Genomic DNA, 19,617 nt, shown 5'->3' with positions numbered 1-19,617 from the left:
CAGGCGCCCGAACCTTGCATCTTTATGCATAAGTGAAATGGGCTTCTGCTGTCTTTTGAGTTGTCATTGATTGGGTTTACTTCGGTAAGTCCTTAGTGAGGTACCAAATCTGAAATATGTAGGCAAATTGTTTTTCTTGTTATCCTTCCTTCCAGTTTAGGACTTTCTGAAGCTAGGACCAGCCCTCCCAACTCCCAACATACACACATATCCCAAGGCGCCCATACAATCCCAGTATAGGGATAATTCCTAGTATTTCGATCCTGCTACCGGGCTTACCGGTACTAACGGTGATTGAAAGAGCACATTAATGATGGTTTTAGCTCAAAGAAATATTATTTAGTAATTGAGGATGTTGGTCAATAGCTGTGAGGTTCCCTCTCTGTGAGCCTCAATTTCCTTACATGGAAAACGAAATCATTAAAACATCTAAGACAAGTTTAGAGACGTGCATAAAATGTGTGGAAAGCAACAATGCCTGAGACAACACAGGTGCTAACGACTCTGGCTAGCACCATCCCCGCTGTCACTGCTTGCGCGACAGCGGCAGACGCGGGCGGGCGGCGAGGGCGCGGTGCCCACGGTCAGCAGCCCGACCCCCTAAGCCCTACTGCCGGGTCCTGGTCTCTGCTCTGACCCGCGTTAGAAGGCCCGTGCCTCCCTCGCGGCTGAAAATGAGAGGAATCCCACCCGCCCCACTGAGCGGGTGGCAGCCCAACCGCGCTCACCGACGCGAATGCCGGGAACCTATCTAGCCTCGCTCACGAGCCCGCGATGAATGGCTGCTTTTATGACTGTTATTCACTTTCTCCGGGCCCACCAACAAAGGTATGCCGACACAAGTGGCCGCCCGACAAGTTCCCGAAGTTATGGAAGAGAGCTGCACCAACCCGCCTGCCAACCCGGGCCAAACTCCGTACGCGGCGCGAGAAACGAGACAAGTCGACTAAAACGTCCGCCCTGTGCACAGGCGTAGCACTGGCGGCCCAGCCTCGAGGCCCCGCCCCCAAGCTCGCGCTTGTCCGTTCCCTCCTTGGGTTTGAAGCTCGGGATTGGCCCAGAGGCGTTTCCGGCTCTGATTGGTCGAAGTGAGTCACGAAGGCTCCGGCTCCTTCCGGAGTGTGTGTGTCCAACGGGCCTCAATCGCCAGCAGCGTTTGGGCGGGCGCTGCAGACACCTTGGCGCCTGCGGGCTGCTGCGGGCAGCACTGGCAGAGTGCGGTGGCTCTGGGTGGGCGGGGCCGTACACCCGCGGTCCTCTCTCCAGGCGGGACGAGGCTGTGCTAACCGGTTACTTTGAGAAGTGGCGGTTCTAGGTTCTGGTGTGAGACTCCTTATTTGGGCAGTGTATTTGGATGGCTCAGAAATAGGCGCCGCTCCACTTAACCCCGAGTTCTCAGTCTGGAAAGGTAAAGACACTTGAATTGTAGGTAGTGATCTTTTACCCGTAAGGGGGTTTTATTTTGGATCTGTGTGCTTTCCCTTTGAGCTGCTGGTAGTGGAATCAATTTTTTAAAAATCTCGAAATTATTTGAAAACGCGTGTTGAAGGGAACAGAATGAGAGGGAAAGGGAGGAAGTCTTGGAAGCTTGCCTAATACCTGGAGGATTTCTAGACCGTGGCAAAAGGCAAGGTATGGGGCATCTGACCTACAAATAGATGCCAAAAATAATCTTTTTGTATGCATTTTGATATTCACTAGTGTGAGTAAAAGATCCCAAATGAAAGTAACTTTAGGGTGAGGTTTGCCATGTTTATGACAAATAGAAACTTATTCCAGATACTAGAGGAAAAATACGCATAGCGTGGAATGTTGAAGGCCCTGTGATGACCCCAATGTGGTGTTCACTTTAAGCAGGGAAAAGGTCCAGGTGAACTGAAGAAAATGAGTCTCTTTTTTTAAAAACATATTTTATTTATTTATTTGACAGACAGAGATCACAAGTAGGCAGAAAGGCAGGCAGAGAGAGAGGGGGAAGCCGGCTCCAGGGGGAAGCAGGCTCCTTGCCACCCAGGTGCCCCAGAAAATGAGTTTTTTTCCGAAGTAGATAAAGGTGGGGAAGATGAGACCCTGTAAGAGGACTGTGACTGTAGCGATGAGGTAATTGTGTATATACAGTGCGGAGCAGAATGACTTACTAATGTCAACAACCAAAATCCAGAGTAAAACAGTTGAACTGGGGGCGCCTGGATGGCTCAGTGGGTTAGGCCTCTGCCTTCAGCTCAGGTCATGGTCCCAGGGCCCTGGGATCGAGCCCCATATCGGTCTCTCTGCTCCGCAGGGAGCCTGCTTCCTCCTCTCGCTCTGCTTGCCTCTCTGCCTACTTGTGATCTATGTCTGTCAAATGAATAAAATATATATAAAAAAAACAACAACAAAGAACAGTTGAACTGCCTTGTTTAATCTGAAAAGTGGTATTGTGAACACTTTCTGACTTACTTTCACAAGTCCACCCTAACTAGACTCAATACCAAATTCTGACCCAGTCATTTTTAGGGGGAAAAAAATTGCAGACCACTCCCATGAACAGAGATGCAAAAATTCCGAATGGAATGGTGGCAAATTAAATACCAGTGTCAACTGAAAAGAAGAGTACATTGTGAGAAGTGAGGTTTGTTTTGGGGGAATGCAGAAGTATTTTGTGTTTGAAAAGTGATATTGGTTGCCCAGAAGCACGGGTTTGATAGAAAATCTCTTGATTCTTAAAACTGCTTCATTAAATTCCATTAGTTTGTGTGCCTGCCAAACATCTGTGTTCCCAGATTTATTTTTTGGATAAATATTTAGGTCCCTACTATGTTCTCTGTTTCTGGTTGGGAGCCTCTGTGTGAGTATTGAATATGGATAGGTTTAAGTTGACTCCTAAAAGAATTGAGGTGGATGAGTGGGTACACAGCCCATGGTAATAGGTGACAGAGAAGGGATTGTTAGGGCCAATTTAATGGTAAAACCTGTTTAACTATTAGGGCCTGCTTAGCCAGAGCAACTCCATATTGCCTAGGTAGCCATATTGTTGTTTACATCCACGGGCTTCATTCCGGGAATAAATGCCCCTGTAGTTCCTGGTATGGTTCCGGGTATCGATTCCGGGAATAAACGCCTTAACAATAGAAGTCACGTACCTTGGGTCTACAGTTATGCCCTATAAAACCAGCCTGTGAGATCGGGAGGGGGTCGCTCTCTTCGGAGGTGGCCCTGGCCGGTCAGTCTGACTTCTAATGCTTGGCATAGAATAAGGCTTTGCATAACTTTCACTTTGCCTCAGCCTCGTTCCTTTGATAACGGACCCCAACAGGATTATACAGGGTTTTGCTGAATCCAAAGCCCCTACCCTTTCCTGATTCATTTTTTTTGTACCCTCCGCACACACACCCCCGCCACCACCCCCAAGCAACTTATTTTGAAAGACAGGCAGCCACTTGTATAATAGAAACTTTATTCAACCCTATTCAGGCTAGTAGTTGTTTTAATCAATCAAAAGTAAATTATCCGTACATACCTTTTAATTTTAATGTAAAACATGTCAAATGTGGGGGTGCTTGGGTAGCTCAGTTGGTTAAGCGTCTGCCTTCAGCTCAGGGCGTGATACCGGGGTCCTGGGATGGAGTGCCGAGTTGGAGGACTGCTTTGCTCTCTCTTGCTGTCAAATAAATAAAAATCCTAAGGAAAAAAAATGTTAAATGTGTATTCACTTATGAATATTTTGATGTGGGACTAAGGCCTTGTTTTTGACTTTGGATTCAGTGTTGGAATAGTTTGTCTCCCAGTACAAAGTACTCCCGTAAGTGCAGCTTCTGTAAATTGAAGTTTGGTTCTTTTTTTCTTTTTAAGTTTTTATTTAGGTTGTCTCTGCATCCAACGTGGGGCTTAACTCACAACCCCGAGATCAATAGTTGTATTCTTTTCCACCTGAGCCAGACAGGCACCCCAAAGTTTTGTTTCTTTAAAGCAAAGCAAAACCTTAAAAACTGCTAGTAAAGCAATTTCAATACTCCTACATTTTTACCATTTTTTTCCATCCTTTTATGGTTGCTCACCCACACCTAATTTGACTACAGTGTGTGTGTGTGTGTGTTTTAAGATTTTTATTTATTTGACAGAAAGAAATCACAAGCAGGCAGAGAGGCAGGCAGAGAGAGGGAAGCAGGCTCCCCGCTGAGCAGAGAGGAGGATGCGGGGCTTGATCCCAGGACCCTGAGACCATGACCTGAGCTGAAGGCGGAGGCATAACACACTGAGCCACCCAGGGGCCCCTTAAGTTTCATCAAATAGGTCTGAAGCATTCAATGTTGTCTTCAGAGATTCAGTAACTTACTTTTTGCATTGATCTCATTGGTTCATATGATTTTATTATGTAATCGAAACTGCAACTATGACAGTCTAATATGGGTTTGGAACAAACACAATTGATGCTTATTGAGGATGTACTTTAGCCTACGACAACAGACATGACCAGGTGTTCTGTGAGTACCATAGAGGAGCCTGCTAGCCACACCTGCTTGGTATTTCGTGGACCTCAAGTTAGTAAGTCCTGTTTGGAATGGAGACTGTCATTTAATCTAGCCATAGATCTAGGTTCGTATGATTTGGTTAAGTAGACTTAGTTAGACACAGTTAAGAGAACATCTATTGTTTTGTGATGTTTACTATACACTGCATTAGCTTATGTAGCGATAAGCCAGAAAATTCTTGGTGAATGCAACTTTTGCTTTGGAACACAGACTCTTATTCCTGAAGAAAACAGGAGTGGTCACGTTATATCCTCCCTACGCTGATATGCATGTGATGTGGTTCTGGGCTGTTCACAGTGGTCACCCTTGGTCATTCCCTTTAAAAGTGTGATTGATTGATTTTTTTTTAAAAGATTTTATTTATTTATTTGTCAGAGAGAGCACAAGCAGGGGGAGCTGCAGCTAGAGGAAGAAGCAGGTTCCTTGCTGACCAAGAAGTCCAAAGCAGGACTTGATCCCAGGACCCTGAGATCATGACCTGAGCCAAAGGCAGATGCTTAATGGACTGAGCCACCCAGGCATCCCTAAAGTGTGATTCCTATAACGGTTTTCTCTGATCAGTGTAGCATATAGAAGTATGCTCACAGTCAGATGAACTTTTAGGTTATTCAGACCCCAAAGTTGGCTCATTGAAATTATTTCGTTAAAACCCTTATCTCTTTGGATGCCTGGCTGGCTCAGTTGGAAAAGCATGCTACTCTTTTTTTTTTTTTTTTAAGATTTTATTTACTTGACAGAGAGAGATCACAAGTAGGCAGAGAGGCAGGCAGAGAGCGGGGGAAGCAGGCTCCCCACCTAGCAGAGAGCCTGATATGGGGCTTGATCCCAGGACCCTGAGGTGATGACCTGAGCTGAAGGCAGATGCTTAACCCACTGAGCCACCCAGGTGCTCCAGATTAGGGCCTACTCTATTGATCCCATTTTAACTTAATTACTTCTTTAAAAGCCTGTCTCCCAAGTACAGTAACATTCTTAGATACTGTGGATTAAGACTTTGACATACGGATTTTAGTGGAATATAGTTCAGCTCATAACACCAGTAATGCCTTCCCTCTGTTGTGACATTGTTCCTAGTTAACACTGGCAAGGTGAAGACGTTTGTTTTATGTATTACCCATAGTTCTTAATTTTGTCCTTTTGTGTATGGTGAGAAATCATTCAATGCTTTGCTAAAATTTTAATCTTTAAAAAAAAAGGTTGATTTATTTGAGAGAGAGAGTGCATGTGCTTGCACGTGAGTGTGGGGGGAGGGGCAGACGGAGAGAGAAAAACTCAAACAGATTCCATGCTGGGTTTAGAGCCCAACTCGGGGTTTGACCTCATGGTCCTGAGATCATGACCTCAGTCAAAACCAAGAGTCAGGTGCTTAACTGACTGTGCCACCCAGGCGCCCCTAACATTTTTATCTTTAGTTTTATAGTACCATACCCAGTTATCAGTAGTTGTGGGTTGGAATTGATGGTGCAATTAGGAAGCATGAGGCCCAATCTTTGAGGCTTGGCTCTCACTCCTCCTCTGTATGTTCCAGGTGCCTGTTGTGGGGGGCTGTTCACTTTGTGTTTATTTGTATGTGAAGAGTTGGCACTCTAGGGGTGCCTGGCTGGCCAGTTGGTGGAGCACATGACTCTTGATCTCAGGGTTGTGATTTCAACCCCCACGGTAGGTGTAGAGATTACTTAAAAATAAAATCTTAAAACAAAAACAAAAGCAAACAAACCGAAAAACAAAACAAAGAGTTGGCACTCTTAGTGGCATGTGGAACCACCCAGACAGTAGTTGACTTGGTATATTTTCCTAGGCCAGTAGTTTGGAAACTTCTAGAAACCTAGTTCCTTCCCTCTAAAGGATTTGATAGCTCTAAGTGTAGTCTAGGATTTTTTTTTCTTTTTCTTTTCCTGTTTCTTTAGGAAAGCTTGCCAGGTGGTTCTGGGAGCTCTCTTACTACACGCTGAGAAACTCGTCTCCGAGAGCTCAGCGTAGATGCTGGCCCAAGTGCATGACCGAATCGTGTACTTGCTGACTGTACAGCATGGTGGTAACCTCGTGGGCTCAGGCATTGTGTAGGTACAATATTTGGGACATAGTAAAAGCCCAAGTGGAAAACAAGGAGATTTTTTACTGCAGTTTGGCATTACACAATGCCAGAATTTCAGTGGAATTTTCTTTTAGTGACATTGTTTCTGAACTGTTTGAGTTCTTTTTTCTTCTTTCTTTTTAAAAATTTTACCTTCTTATATGGCTGCTGGTGGCAAATATAGGTCCTGTATCACTTCTTCTTTTTTGCCCAGTTGCATTTTCTCTTTCTCACTTCTTTTGTATCAGAAGAGTATTTCCTGGGTGTGAGCATATTTTATAGTACTCAGACCGTCTTGGTAAAAACAAAAAGATAATAATAATAGTAAACATTCATTGAGCACTCATTGTACCGGGCATTGTTCTTTGTTCCTTATTTAGATGAATTCATGGAATCTTTTAAGACAGCCCTCAGTGGTAATTATTGACATTATCCCCATTTCATGAAGGAGAATATTTAGGCACAGAGAAGTTAAGTGATGTGCCCGATATCACACAGTTAGAAAATGGCAGAGCTAGGATTTGAGCCCAGCACTTTGGGCTCAGAGCCTCTGCCACAGCTTTTGTCAGTTGTGTTACTTTTGTGTTAACTGTATTTTATAATATTGTTGCAATTTCAGTAAATAGGATTTCCATTTGCATTAAAAAGTCTTCTCCTAATAGCTCCTAATAAAGTCTTCTAATTGTTGTGGGGGACCATCAAGTGGATTGCGGCTACGTAACAGCAATAGTTTGCTAACACATTCTTTTTTTTTTTTTTAAGATTTTTTTTTTTTATTTGACAAAAGAGGGTCACAGGGTGGGCAGAGGGGGGGGAAGAGAGGGGGGGGGGGGGGGACGGCGGGGGGAGAAGCAGGCTCCCTGCTGAGCAGAGAGCCTGATGCAGGGTTCGATCCCAGGACTCTGGGACCATGACCTAAGCCGAAGGCAGAGGCTTTAACCTAACCCACTAAGCCACCCAGGCGCCCCTTGCTAACACATTCTTCATTAGGAGTGGTATTTTTGTTCCAATTCATACATGCAGATGGCTCTTTCTTTAAACAAAAATTCCAAACCTTATAATTTCAAGCTTCATTTTCTATAGCTTTTAGTTAAGTTCAGTCAGTTGCTGAACAGAAAAATGATAAGGATTTCAGTAGGTGAATTAGCACTCACTCTTAGTCCTTGCTCTAGAACAGGGTTTCTCGATTTTGGTGCTATTGACACCAAATAATTCTTTCTTGTGGGGGACCGTCAAGTGGATTGTTGTGAGGGACCATCAAGTGGATTGCGGCTACGTAACAGCAGGCCTGAATTCTACCCATGTCATTATAGAAGCACTCTATAGCCCTTCTCAGACTTGCTCAGGAGTGAGAACCACGCCTCCTCTCTGGTTACTTTATGGCATTTGTGTTGCTAGTTGCTGGAGCCTTGGTTTTAAATTGTGAATGACTCACTGTTGATTTCCACTTTCACATCTAGTAAGACTAGCCAACCCGAAGTCATGTGCTTTTTGATCTTACCTAGGAGTTTTTTTTTCCTTTTCTTTTACATCTCTGTAGGAAGTTCGGGTTTGTGAATTTTAAATTTGCTGATGACCAGGGAAGAGCCTTGAGACTTAGTGAGACAAACGTCCTTGGGTATGAAATTAAATTGAGAAAACCGAAAAGAAAGGATGTAAGAAAGGTATGCAAACAAGTTAATTTGTTGATAGATACCTGTATATCTAGCCAACTTTGGGTCAGGAATGAGTCTCGGATTCTTACTCTGTGCAAGTAGTCTGTTACCATTGATTGGGTCACTTCCTTGCATAGCGCAAACTTTGCGTACATTACTCTCGCCCTCTGTGCTCGAGCTGCATGGCTCACCTCCCCTGTCATAATGTTCTTTGTCTCCAGGACTCATTCCCTGGCTACCTGCAGCCCATCCATAGAATCTCAGTTTAAGGGTCACTTCCTCAGGATCAGAAAAATTTTCCCTTACTTCCAGACTAGGTTAAGTCATTTTGGGGTGGGGGAAGGGTGCTTGGGGGAACTTTTTTTTTTTTTTTTTTGAGAGAGAGAGAGAGTGTGTATGAGCGTGGAGGGGCAGAGGGAGAAGGAGAGAAAGAATCTTTAAACAGGTTCCACGCTGAGCATGGAGCCCAACATGGGGCTCAGTCCCACAACTCTTGAGATCAGGACCTGAGCTGAAATAAAAAGAGTTGGATGCTTAATTGACTGAGCCACCCAGGTGCCCCTCTTCTTTTTTTTAACTTTATTTATTTATTTTAAGTAATCTCTCCACCCACCATGGGGCTCAAACTCATTACCCGGAGATCAAGAGTCTCATGTTCATCTATCTGAGCCAGCCAGGTGCCCCTAGCTTAAGTCTTTACTGGATGTTCTCCTTTCCCTTTTTACTTTTCCTTCTTGGCACTCACCAGAGTTTGTAATTGTATGACTATTTGCTTAATAGCCTTTCTCCCCAGCAAGACCACTTTCCTGACAGTTGAGGCCAAGTCTGTATTTTCGTAGAGCATGTAGCACGGGCCCTCGCCCAGATATATGTTGAAAGATTTGTTAAATGAACGAATATGTATTGCTTTTGACACCTTCAATTCCTGGAGAAGTATTTTTTCTCCTTTAGAGAACTTTAGATACTTCTTTAGATCTGAACTTGGACTAAAAATACTCTTTTGTGTTATGTAGATCAGAATGTCAAAACACTTTTCAAGAACCTGCCTGACAAAGTCACTCAACATGAGTTAAAAGAAGTGTTTAAGGATGCCTTTCAAGTCAGATTGGTGAGCAAGGATGGGACGAGTAAAAGTGTGTTTTGTACCTATACTGAAAAAGAATATATCTCTACTGGATTCAGACATAACAGAATTTCATTACATTCTCCTTAACTGCTTAAGAAAAGAAAAGAAAAGAAAAGAAAAGAAGAGAAAAGAAACAACAACCCAGGAAAAATAGTGGCAAATTATAAACAGGTAGGTCACAGAAAAGGAATTTTCTTTTGAACTTAAGATACTTATCCTCACTCATACTAAAAGAATTATAAATTAAAATGCAATTTTAATTAATTTATTTAGATGTAACATTTTCCTATTAGATACTAACAATCAAACAGTTATTCCACAGTATCGAAGAAACTGGCATGCTTGGACATTGTTGGTGGAAGGGAAATTGCTGAAGTCTCTGTGGATATGAGTTAGTATCTATCAGTTGTGTTGCTTGTACCATTTTATGGGGCAGTTCGAATCCTAAGAATTTATCCCACAGATAGACAAGTGTGACATAATATATTACAGAGTTGGCTGATGCAAAATTAGAATTAGCCTGAATATCTATAAATAGAAAACTGGCTAAAATTTTCTGGTAGGTCCAAAAGACATTATACCATGCAGTTGTAAAAAGAAGTGAGACATCACTTTGTGTGCTGATGGGAAATAAACTCCAATATAAAGGCAAAATATAGAACAGTGTGTATATGATATTCTCTTTTTTATGTAAAAACATAACGGAGGACAAACCTACACAAAAATGAACTCAAAATAGATCAAAGACCTCAATGTAAGAGCTGAAACAAAACTATGGTGAAAACACAGGAGTAAATCCTTGTGATCTTAGGTTAGGGTATCATGCAGGCAATAAAAGATTGACAAGTTGGGCTTTATCAAAATTAAAAACATGTGTACTTCAAAGGACACTACACAAAAATCAAAACAACTCTGCAGACTGGGAAAAAGATAGGGCAAATTGTGTATCCGATGAGAGCCTTGGATTCGGAATATGTGAAGAACTCTCACAGCTCAGTCATAAGACTACCCAATTGAAAAATGGGCAAAAAGCTTGAATGGGCATTGCTCCAAACAAAGTATATGAATGGCCAGGAAGAACATGAAAAGATGCTCCAGGAGTTGGTAAGGAAATGCAAGTCAAAACCATGATGTGATTCCCACTTCCCACCCATCAGAGTGGCTGATGATGAGAGAGGCAGACAATAGCATGTGTTGACAAGGTGAAGGGGACATTGGAACCCACATTCGTTGCCAGTGGGAATGTAAAACAAAATAGTTCAGTTGCTGGGGAAAACGGTTCGGCAGTTTCTCAAAATGTTAAACAGAGAGTCGCCATATGGTGTGGCAATTCTACTACTTGGTGTGAACATAATGAAAACCTATAGCCACTCGCTTCTACACATGTTCAGATCACCTTCATTCGTAATAGCTGAAAAGTGGAAACAACTCCAAATGTCCACCAGCTGATGGATGGGTAAATAAAATGTGTCATTTCCACACAAGGTGACATTATCCTGCCATAAAAAGGAATGATGGACTGACACATGCTACATCTTGGATGAGTCTGGAAAACATCAGGCCAAGTGAAAGAAGGCAGGCATAAAAGATTGCATATTCATGTGATCCCATTTATCCAAAATGTCCAGAATGGGCAAGTAGCATGGTAGTTGGGCCAGGCCATGGGAATGAGTTGGAGGGAATGAGGAGAGACTGCTGATGGATACTTTGGGAGAGGACAAAAATATTCTAAAATTAGATTGTGGTGATGATTATAGAATTCTGTAAACATACTAGAAATCATTATATACTTTGTTTCTATTTTGTTTAAAGATTTCAGTTTTAAGTAATCGCTACACCCAGTGTGGGACTTGAATTTGCAACCCCGAGATCAAGAGTTACATGCTCCACCGACTGAGCCAGCCAGGCGTCCCTTACTGTACACGTTAACTAGATGCATTTTATGATATGTAAATTACATCTCAGGCAAGCTTTGAAAGGTAGAGTGTGTATGTGTATACATTTATATGTATGGCGTGTTGCCTGTAAGGATAGAAATTGGGCAGAAGGCACACTTTACTGTATTTTCTCCCTTTTGCAGTTTGAATCCTGCATGTGTGTCACTAATTCAGAAGATTAAAGGACTAAATGTTGACTCTTCGTTCTTCTCTCCCCCACACCATCTCCACAATTGCAGGATTGCATATGTTGATTTCAAGTCACAGGCTGATGCAGAAAGAGCCTTGGACTAGAAACAAGGAGCAGAGGTCAGTGGGCTTGCCATAGTTCTCGGTCACGCTGGAGAGAAAAGCCAAGGCCAAGAAGGGAGGGGGGAGACGCACAGCACATAGAGAAGTAAGGGATGTTAACATGCTGTAGACTGAGGCTTGCCAGGGTTGTCAGCAGGGTCCCCCAGAGAGGGGCTTATAGGGGGAGAGGGACACTTCCATACAATATCTCCCTGTATCAAAAATGTGTAAGTCATCCTCCTATCAAGCAAATGAGTAGTGTCCTAGTTAACTGTAACCACAAAATCTGCAAAAACATGGCACTTTGAGGTCCATCAGCTTAGCTCCCCTTCTTGGGTACCCTCTATGATTCTGTTTGGACAGGTTCTTAAACCTGTGGTTTCAGAATTCGAGATTTAATTCTCTTCAAGTAGAGTTTTTGTCTGCTTTAAGCCAGAGATCCCAAACCAGTGTCCCTAAGCTGCCTAATTTGATGGCTAGATGTGGTATATATAATATTTTCAGGAAAAAAAATTTAATTTATTATGTGTCGTGAAATTTCACATTGGTAGTATCCCTTGTCTGCCTAATCTGATGGGTAGACGTTGTAGCTTATCTGGTATTTACAGGAAAAAAACCCAATCTATTACTAATATTTTTAAGAATCAAGGACTTTCAGGTAGAATTCTGGATTTCCAGCTTCTTTTGCTGGGGCCTCAAAATTGATGGCCTGGGGCTGCATTCCTGCGTGTCTGCAGTCACCTGCACAAGGACAATCAGAGATTTCTTCTTAGTCATGCCCTACAGTCCCCAAGCCCCCACAATTTACTCAGTTCTCCCCTACTTCGAAGGAGTAAGCTGTACACTTCCACTTTGCAAAAATAGAGTCTCTACGTTTCTCTTGCAAAGTAGTACTTTTCTATCTGTAAAGGTGACATTTTAATATTTCTTATGTGTTTGTGTGTTCCAAAAGTGGGAAAACAAAAGCTAGACCAAGAAAGCCACGTGTTTAAAGAAAAAAGGAACAAGCTTATTTCTTTGTGGAGGTTAAGAATGTTCTTACGTGTTTAATATGCAAAATGTGCCTGTGTTGATGGAATTGAACCTCAGACGCCATTATGAAACAATCCACAGTAGGAACCATGATAGATATACTCAAAAGATGTGTGATAGGGGTGCCTGGGTGGCTCAGTGGGTTAAAGCCTCTGCCTTCGGCTTAGGTCATGATCCCAGGGTCCTGGGATCACAGGGTCCTGGGATCAAGGCCTGCATCAGGCTCTCTGCTCAGCGGGGAGCCTGCTTCCTCCTCTCTCTGCCTGCCTCTCTGCCTACTTGTGATCTCTGTCAAAAAAATAAATAAAATCTTTAAAAAAAAAGATGCGTGATAAAAAACTTAAACGAACTGAAAAAGAGACTGAAATTTCAACACGACTTACTTTTGAGAGTTAATAAAATAAATGCCCCCGCTAGGAAATGCAGTTATGTGTTAAGTAAGAAAATTGCCTGGGCATCGAAACCTTTTACAGATGGTCTAAGTTGTTTTTTTTTTTTTTTTTAAGATTTTTTTTTTAATTTATTTGACAGAGATCACAAGTTAGCAGCGGGGGTGGTGGGAAGTAGGCTCCCTGCTGAGCAGAGAGCCTGATGCAGGGCTCGATCCCAGGACCCTGAGATCATGACCTGAGTCAAAGTCAGAGGCTTAACCCACTGAGCCACCCAGATGGTAAGTTTATAAAGGAATGTCTGTTGAGTGCAGCGGAACAGAGAAAAACATTTGCTAGTCTAAGACTAAGTGGTAATACTGTTAAGCAGCATGTTGACAGGCTCATGAAAGGGTCAATGGAGATAATGCCCCCCCAGTTGGCTATATCTATTTGTGCTGTTGATGACGCTTTTGACGGGATGGAAGAACTTTTGGACGTGGTTCCCATGACAGGGACCATGTCAGGAAATGACTGACTTGTCTATATTGAGGAAAGTCTTAAAAAATTTAATGTAGCCTGGTCACAGTTAGTAAGCATTAGCACAGATGGCAATTTGGCACTGGTTGGTGTTGAGCAACTTGTTACGAAACTTAAAGCTAAAGTGTCCAGGGTTTGCAAAGACACAGAACTGAAGTCCATGCATGGCCTCATTCTCCAGCAGTCGCTTTGTGCTAAAAAGTTAAAAATGGATCATGTCGTGGACATAGTGGTTCACACCATAACCTAGATACGTTCCCATGGCTCAGACCACGGAAAGTTCAGCACTTTGTTCAATGACTTAGATGCACAGTATGGAAGCCTGTCGTTCTCCATGGGACATAAGTGGCTGAGTCATGGTGTGGTGCTCAGGTGGTTTTTTGAACTGTTGGAAGAAATTGATTTTTTCATGTCTTCTGGAGACTCGGTTCCTCAGCTCACCAGCAAAGATTGGGTCAAAGACTTAGTCTTTTTGGTTGACATTATGACTTACTTAAACATGTTGGAGATTTCCTGCAAAGGCGCTCACAAGTAGTTACACAGATGTACGATTCAGTTCGCTCCTTCCTGATGAGACTGTGTCTTTGGGAAGCTCATTTGGCAAGGAAGAAGCTGGCCCACTTCCCTACACTGAAATTAGTTTCTGAAAATGAAAGAGATGGCCTGAACTGTATTTCCCAAATTAGGGAGTTGAGACTGGATTCCAGGAATGGTTCTCTGATTTCAAACTTTACGAAAACCAACTGACGTCGTACAGCTCACCTTTCTCGATCAACGTTAATAACATGAAAGAAGAGCTGCAAATGGAAGTTCTTTTTTTTTTTTTAAGATTTAATTAATTTTTTGACACAGAGAGATACAGTGAGAGAGGAAACATAAGCAGGGGGAGTCGGAGAGGGAGAAGCAGGCTCCCCGCAGGGAGCCCGAGGCGGGGCTTGATGTGGAGCTTGATTCGGGGCTAGATCTCAGGACCCAGAGATCATGACCCAGGCCGAAGGCAGACACTTAACTACTGAGCCACCCAGGCGCCCCCAATGGAAATTCTTGAATTATAAGGCAACACATGACTGAGGACAACATACGATGGTGTTGGGATCCCAGAATTCTACAAGTATCTCGGGAACGGTTACTTAAATATAAAAACCACTAAGCAAAGATTCTGTCCATGTTCAGAAGTACCTATGTTTGTGAGCAGCTCTTTTCTGTCATGAAACAGCATAAAACTAAATATTGCTCCTGGTTAAAGGACTCGGAGGTGAATTCCCTACTACACATCACCGTGCAAGATTCCCAGCCTGTCCTTGCTTGACACCTTGGGGCTTAAGAAGGGACTATCAGGTGTCAGATTTCAAATCTAAGGACAAAAAAATTAGGAAACTTTAAATATTATTTCTACTTCCAAATTATATTTGTTCAGCGTCAAATTTAAGGTACAATCTCTGGGATCCTGTTTCTTTGTTTGTTTTTAAAGATTTTATTTGAGAGAGAGAGAGTGAGAGCATGAGAGGGGGAAGGTCAGAGGGAGAAGTAGACTTCCCACAGAGCTGGGAGCCGGATGTGGGACCTGATCTGGGACTCCGGGATCATGACCTGAGCTGAAGGCAGTGGCTTAACAAAATGAGCCACTCAGGTGCCCCTGGGATCCTGTGTTTGTATTTGTCAAATACGAAATAAAGTTTGATAATACCTTGGCAGTTTCTTTTTCCTACACTTGGTCTTTCTAGCCCTTAGAGTCTTTCAAGTAGATAAACCTCTGCCCTAAAAGCAGCCACACCTTTCCTAAAAGCATTCAGGAGCCAGGGATGTAAATCAGAGAGGCAGCTGGATGGATGGGATGTTGAGATGCCTCTCACAGCTCTGTCCCCAAGGATGACAGACCTGTCACTCTGATCTTAGGACTCAGGACAGGATAACCCCCCCCCACCCCAGACAGCATGGGGTCAACATAGCCAGTGCTCACCCCTGGGCTTCTTTTTTGGTGTTTCCGTTTTGGATTTACACATTTTGAAATTTCCACATTGGTGGTCAGCATTAGGACAAGTGTGGCTGGCCCCAAAGCCATTCTGCCTCCTGTAGGTGGGGATGGGTCACCCTGAGGGGATGCAGAAGGAGGCCCATAGCTACCATCAGAGTCTTAAAGAGCTCCATGATCCGAAAGGTGTTTTTCCACTGTGAAACTGGGACATGACTCTCACTGTCACAGAAACTGTAGCTCAAAAAATGAGTCCAGTTATAAAAGTGATATATACTTATTGTAGCACATTTGGAAACTATACGGAAATAGGAAAATCTATAATCTCAACAACCAGAGGTTACCCCTATAAATATTTAGGTATATTTGTTTCTTTCAATTTCTTATGAATTATTTTATATGGTCAAATGCATTAAGTCTGAATCATTTTGTAATCTGCTGCCCTCCTCTCCTCCTCCCCCACTTAACAGTGAAATCCTGGGGTGCCTGGCTGGCACTGTCAAGTCGAGCAAGAAACTCTTCATCTCGGGGTTGTAAGTTTGAGCCCCACATTGGGTATAGAGATTACTTAAAAATAAAAAAATAAAATCTTAAAAACAAAACCAGGGAAATCCTAAATACCTGTCTGTCTTCCAAGCTCAAGGTGAGTTTATTTGATTGCATCAGGTGTGTACTGATGGGCCTTTGCCCACCAGCGTGAGTTCTCTTGGCATCGTATAAGCCATAGGCTTGATGTCCAGGTGTGGGATCTCTTTTCTGTTCTTCCAGGTTCTGACAAGGCCAGAGAAAAACCCTGCTGTCCAGGGAAGGAGAGGAAGAGTGCATTGATGACACTCAGGACAGCCTTTTTGGACAGAGGTTCTAAGACTATTAATGAGTGTGAAGAAACACCACTTTTTAGATCTGACCTTAATCTTTGCAGCATTTGATGCCACTGCTCCCCCCTTCCCTCCCCTTGAAATCTCATTCCTATTTTCTCCTTCCTCTCTGAATTCTTCTTCTCAGGCCCTCTCCTTCCTCTGTCCCTTAAATGTTGATTTTCCTCCAATGACTTTTTCTCCCTACTGCTTACCAGTGATTTTTAATCTTTTTGAGTGGAAGGGGACAGGGAAGATCAGTCAGGGCTCTCTTAAAGCAGCAGCTAAAATATACCAACCCTTTTCCAAGGGTTGACACATGTGTACCAAGGTACACACATGTGTACCTACACCTGTGTTTTTATTACACTTTCAGGAAGTCCCCAGACCCTAGAAACCCACCTTGGGAACATCTAGTCCCATGGCTTAATTATGTGCAAGTCTTCCATCATGGAATCTCCAGCCCTGCACTTCCTCCTCCTTCTTCTTTTTATTTTTTAAATTTCTTTTGTTATTTATTTATTTAGAAAGATTTTATTTATTTGACAGAGAGAGAGATCACAAGTAGGCAGAGAGGCAGGCAGAGAGAGAGGGGGAAGCAGGCTCCCCTCTGAGCAGAGAGTCGGATGTGGGGCTTGATCCCAGGACCCTGGGATCATGACCGGAGCCAAAGGCAGAGGCTTTAGCCCACTGAGCCACTCAGGCACCCGCTTCTTTTTTTTTTTTTTTTTTTAAGTTTATTTATTTGAGAGAGAGAGATAGAATATGAGCAGGCAGGAGGGGCAGAGGGATGAGAGAGAATCTCAAGCAGACTCCATGCTGAGTGCAGAACCTGACACGGGGCTCCATCTCACAACCCCAAGATCATGACCTGAGCTGAAAGCAAGAATCACCTGCTCAACCAACTGAGCCACCCAGGTGCCCTGGCTCTTCCTTCTAAATGCCAACCTGGAAGCTGCTAGACCTCTCCACTGGGATGTCCCATAGGCCTTTCTCAATGTATGGTGTTGATTGAATTCATCATTTCTCTCCCCAACTCCTAAATCAATTCACCCCTGGTTTTCTTTATTTTAGTGAGTGATAGAATTGTCCACCCAGTTCCGGCTCAAGCAGAACCCTGATGGTCATCTTGGACTCCTTCTTCTTACTCATTTCCCTTTTCTATTTAGTTGAAAAATCTTGTTGATTATACTACTTAACTAAGGTTTCAAATCTTCCCACTACTCTACAATCCCATTTGTAGTGAACACTCCTCTAACTGGGGCCATCATCACCTCTTGCTTGAACTTCTACAAAAACCCCAAAATGGTCACCCTGCTTCTAGTGTCTCCATCTACGACTCTCTGCCTTCAAAGCATTCTCCACCCAATAGAGTGACCAAAAAATAGGGCAAAACTAAAAGCTCAAATTAGGTCCCGTTACTCCCCTGCTTAACATTCTCTGCTACTTCCCTTCATCATTTATAATAAAACCCCAACTCCTCTAACTCAACAACAACAAAAACCCCAATTTAAAAATGGGCAAAGGACTTGAATCGGCATTTCTCCGAAGACATACAAATGGCCAATACACACATGAAAAGATGCTCAGCATCACTGATCAATAGGGATATGCAAATGAGATACCAACCACCTCATGTTCAGTAGGTGGCCACTATCACTCTTGTTCACAATAGCTAAAGCATGGACATAACCCAGGGATCTCCCCGCGGATGAATGGTTAAGCTACATGTGATATAAACATATGACAGAATATGATTCAGCCTTAAGAAAGAAGACAATTCTGACACATGTTAAAACATGCATGAACCTTGAGAACATTATCCTGGTTGAAATAAGCCAGGCACAAAACAAACATACAGGATGTTTCCACTTATATGAGATACTTAGCATAGTCAGAATCCCAGAAACAGAAAGTAGAATGTTGGTCGCCGGATCTGTGGGAGGGGGAATGTGAACTTCATGGTTGTTGTTGTTGTTGTTGTTGTTTTTAAGATTTTATTTATTTATTTGACAGACAGAGATCACAAGTAGGCAGAGAGGCAGGCAGGGAGAGAAGGGGAAGCAGGCTCCCGCTGAGCAGAGAGCCGGATGTGGGGCTCTATCCCAACACCCTGGGATCATGACCTGAGCCAGAGGCAGAGGCTTAACCCACTGAGCTACCCAGGCACCCCTGTGAACTTCATGTTTAATGGGTATAGAATTTTAGCTTTACAAGATGAAAAGGGTTCTGGAGATCATTGGTGGTAGTAGTTGCCCACCATGATGAATATATTTCATACCATTGAATTACACACTTAAGAAATAATTAAGGTGGGGACGCGTGGGTGGCTCAGTGGGTTAAGCCGCTGCCTTCGGCTCAGGTCATGATCTCAGAGTCCTGGGATCGAGCCCCGCATCGGGCTCTCTGCTCAGCAGGGAGCCTGCTTCCTCCTCTCTCTCTGCCTGCCTCTCTGCCTGCTTGTGATCTCTCTGTCAAATAAATAAATAAAAAATCTTTAAAAAAAAAAGAAAGAAAGAAATAATTAAGGTGGTCAATGTTGTTATGTGTAGTTTACCCAGTTATAAAAAAAAAAAAAAAAAAAGGAAAAAAAACCCCACCAAACTCCTCACCTACCATGGGATTACAAAACCATATGTAATAGGAGGTCACCAGTCTCCCTGATCTCTTACCCACTTTGCCCGATACTTGCCTTCTTTCTGTGCCTTGAGTCCTTAGACAGAGCTGTTTCTGGAATATTCCTCTCCAAGTCTTCTGACCAGCCAGGTCAGTGTTGCCTCCTCAGAGAAGCATCTCCTGACTCACCTTAGAAGGACCACCTCCCCAGTCAACCTTTCTCTCTCCTCTTTTGTTTCCACTTACATGATATCCTGACCCCAAAATGTTGTATCCTTCCAGGTGTATCATATCAGGAGGCATGTGATGGCCATTTGTCCCATTCCTGGGGATGTAACTTGGATCATTTGCTTAAGATGGTTTTGGTCAGGTTCTTTCATTGTAATATTACTTGTTTATAAGTTCTCTCGTGGAGAGATACCAAGACACTCTCTAAATATCATGTTCCTTATCCTACTTTCCCCTAGTAATTTTAGCATCTATTGCTGATTCTTGCCGGAAACAATGATTACTGGGGTGTCTGCCAAATGGCAGTTTTCAGTTTTCCTCATTCTACCTTGATTGGTTGGAATTCTGTGGGGAAGACTTTTCTCTTCACCCTCATTTATTTTTTTTTTCTTCATTCATTCAAGCATTTC

General features: G+C 43.1%; 1 long non-coding RNA gene across 1 annotated transcript; it reads left to right on the top strand.

Moving 5' to 3' along the window:
* Positions 1 to 1,415: 1,415 nt before the first annotated feature.
* Positions 1,416 to 12,583, top strand: LOC116867750. The gene is made up of 5 exons (XR_004382658.1): positions 1,416 to 1,632; positions 8,126 to 8,249; positions 9,254 to 9,348; positions 11,447 to 11,612; positions 12,547 to 12,583. It is a non-coding gene; the product is annotated as an uncharacterized LOC116867750 (long non-coding RNA).
* Positions 12,584 to 19,617: the final 7,034 nt, after the last annotated feature.

Source organism: Lontra canadensis, unplaced genomic scaffold (assembly GCF_010015895.1).
Source record: "Lontra canadensis isolate GAN:19392208 unplaced genomic scaffold, GSC_riverotter_1.0 scaffold13, whole genome shotgun sequence".
Lineage (NCBI taxonomy): Eukaryota > Metazoa > Chordata > Mammalia > Carnivora > Mustelidae > Lontra > Lontra canadensis.
This window is presented reverse-complemented; position numbering and strand designations above follow the sequence as displayed.